The sequence below is a fragment of the Cinclus cinclus genome, chromosome 1 (genome assembly GCF_963662255.1).
Source record: "Cinclus cinclus chromosome 1, bCinCin1.1, whole genome shotgun sequence".
NCBI lineage: Eukaryota > Metazoa > Chordata > Aves > Passeriformes > Cinclidae > Cinclus > Cinclus cinclus.
In genome coordinates, this window is record NC_085046.1 from 137,267,453 (window position 1) to 137,270,773 (window position 3,321).

The following is a 3,321-nucleotide window of genomic DNA, read 5'->3' on the forward strand; positions in this document are numbered from 1 at the left end:
CTTGGATCAGGACAAGGGCTGAGTTTTAGCAACTTATCTGCCTTGGGGGTCCCACTGGGGTCTTGATACCTACATTTCTTCCTTTCAGAAATAAATTAATGGCAATATTGAACAGCATATTTCTTAAAAAAAATGAAACTAAATAGTAACTGGAAAAAATTGAAGGGAATTAAACCTAACAATTACTGCACCTGAATAGCTCCTATCTTCTGCTAAAATCAAATATTTCAAACCTTGTTCTTACCTGAAAAGTTTAAAAGAATTAGTCAAGAAGGTCTCTGGACCACTAGAGTTAATTTTCTTTACCAAGTTTTGGGAAAGAAAGGATATTCCAAGGAATTGCTGACTTGCTGAAGCAATTCTAGCATTTAAAGAAAATGGCCCAGAAAATTATATATCAGTTATTCTGATTCTAATCTTAGGGAAAAAAAAATAGAAAGCTGGACAAAGTCAGCACTCTATCAACAGGGAATTATGTGCTAAAAATAAAGCTATATCATTCAACATAGTTTCAGAGAAAGTAGTTCTTGTCAAATTATCTTCTTTACAATTTTCTTTTATAAGATTATAGTTCTGGTTGACAAAGGTAACTGTGTTGTTACAGTCTAATCAAATTTCACTAAGGCATTTGACATACTGCACATGACATTGTGTTTTAAAATCCTGCATTATATGTAATTAATAGAGCACAGATTAAATGATTTAAAAGCCACTTGACTGATAGCACTCAAAATATATGCATTAATGGAAAGGCATTAAGTACCTGGGTCATTACCAAAAAGGCACTGTAAGACTCTTGGTCTTAAGGCATTTTTACCCTTATTTGAAAATAATCTGAACTCCTGGCACAGTATGAAGGGGACAAAATGTTGATGCTGTGAAAAGCAATCAGGAGTCAGCTGTTAGAGTTCGCTGAATCTCCTGGATAGTGGCTTGAACTCAGTGTAAGTTTGAACACAATGAAATGCTGTGAATAAGGATCAAGAGTGGAGCTGCCAGCCCATGCCCCCAGGGAAAAGAACCTGTGCATCTTTGGAAGCATGAAAAACTCACCCAAAATGGATACAGAGGAGAAACCTAGTCTTTGACATTAGGCAAAATTTTTATGGGATGTCAAGGTGGTGCCAGAATAAGCCCTGGAGAAGTGAGAGAAGAGGAATAGAACCGAGGAGATTATTGCATCCTGTAGGGAGATTTGCGGGGCTAAAGCAGCTGAGGGGAGAGGAGGTCAGAGAGGGGTCAGTGAGATGGGGAAGTGATCACTCCTGAAATGCTAACACCTCCGGGTGTTAGCCCACTCCTTTGCATAACCCACAAGCCCATTTCCCATCACACTAGTGTCTGCCCATGGCTACTCACATCCAGCCCCTTCCCATGGCCACACTCAGCTCCTCACCCTGCAGCAGCTGGAACAGAGTAGAGGGCTGGCAGCCACCACTGGGACACCTGTTTTCTCCTCTCCAAGAACCTACTAGGGGGAAAAAATTATATAGGTCTTGTGGCTAAAGATTAAATGGTACTAGTGGTCCTTTTTTTGCTTTGGAGTCTGTGAATCATCCCTTCTGCCTGGGGGGGCTTTCCTCCTTGCTAAAAGGTCTACTAGGAAAAGAAAACAGAGCTGTTTTCTAATCTCTTAGCAAAACTCAAATGGTCTTGTAGGTCTGATAATCTCAGTCTGGTTAACTTTTTGTTTCTTTGCCTGTTGAAATGGTATTTGGTGTTTCCCAGAGAAAAAGGACTGGAATCAGTGAAAGGACATTTGAACATGTTGCAAAAGTGCATGCAGCAGTCCCTTTTTTATAGCTATTTACAATGTCCAGTATCTCTGTGCTTAAGTTCTCCACGACATTGAAAGTAATGATAGTATTGCATATTTCACTTTGGCAGTACATACACAAAAATTGGAACAATAAAGAGAAGATGAGCATGACTCCTTGGCAAGGATGACATGCAAATTCATGAAGAGTGACAAAATTTTTTTGAGCCAACAATATGCCCAGCAGGACTAGGAAAGCGATTGTCTCTCTGCACTGGGCAGTGGTGACCCCACACCTTGAGTCCTGTGTCCGGTTTTGGGCCAGTCACTGCAAGAAGGATATTGAGATGTTGGAACATGACCAGAAAGGGCAATGGAGGTGGTGGAGTACCTGGGGCACAAGTCTGATGAGAGGCAGCTGAGGGAGCTGGGGGTGTTTAGCCTGGAGAAAAGGAGGCCCAGGCGAGACCTTGTCCCTCTGTACAGCTCCCTGAAAGGAGGATGGAGCCAGGTGGGGTTGGGCTCTTCTGCCAAGTAACAAGGGACAGGGCAGGAGGAAATGGCTTCAAGCTGCACCAGAGAAGGTTCAGGCTCAATATCAGGAAGAACTTCTTCACCGAAAGGCCTTGCCCAGGGAGGTGGTGGTGTCACCATCCCTGGAAGTGTTCAAGGAAAGGCTTGATATGGCTCTTAGTTCTGTGGTGTAAATGACAAGGTGGTAATCAGTCAAAGGTGGGATTGATGATCTTGGAAGTCTCTTCTAACCTTAACCATTTTATGATTTTATGACCTAATTAGTTTATGAATCTGTATATCAGGAAGAATTTCAGGTTAGTATATTCTTTTTAAACATTACAGTATTTCTCCAACAGCTAATATTGAAAAAACCCACCCCAAAAGCATTTACTGGAGTTTTATTTAGTTCATAGACCAATTAGTTACTTGCTCCATGCTAAAGCAAATCCTCCACACTTTAGTTTTCAAAATCTGAATTTCTACATAATTTTATTAATAAGCAGTAAAGCAGTAACAACCTTTATAATGGGCCAAATTAAGCCAAAATCCTTTGTGCAAGGGGGCATAATGTTTGGATTTAAAAAATCCATGTGAGACTTGAATTTGTTGGTTAGAACCCAATACTAATTACAATTAGAAAAAATCCAACAGACCTTTGATAATTACATCAAAAGTTTGCATTTATTTGATGTGGATTGTCTATATTTCATTGTTATTTTCTTACAAGATTATTTATGTACAAAGACTTAGAAAAGAATATTAATATTCAAAAAGTGGAATTCTAAGGGTAAACACTGATTCAGCATATGATTTAATTTAATAAAAGTTTGCTTTATTCTACTCAAAACCATGACTTGTGACATTATTTTTTTTGCATAAAGAATGATCTACAAAGATTCTTAGTAAAATATATTTCTAGTGGAACAAGAAGTTTAGCTTGTTTACTAGAGACTGGATTCAACAGCATTTGCTTAACAAGCTGGGCATTAAGGAACCACATCAGTCATATTTTCATTCCAAGTTTGCCACTGGTTTACTAAGCAGCGTTC

At 39.3% G+C, this 3,321-nt stretch overlaps 1 non-coding gene across 1 annotated transcript; it reads left to right on the top strand.

The window, feature by feature from the left end:
* The first annotated feature begins 1,870 nt into the window (after window positions 1-1,870).
* Window positions 1,871-1,978, top strand: LOC134054501 (U6 spliceosomal RNA). Its single transcript, XR_009934043.1, has one exon. It is a non-coding gene; the product is annotated as a U6 spliceosomal RNA (small nuclear RNA).
* Window positions 1,979-3,321: the final 1,343 nt, after the last annotated feature.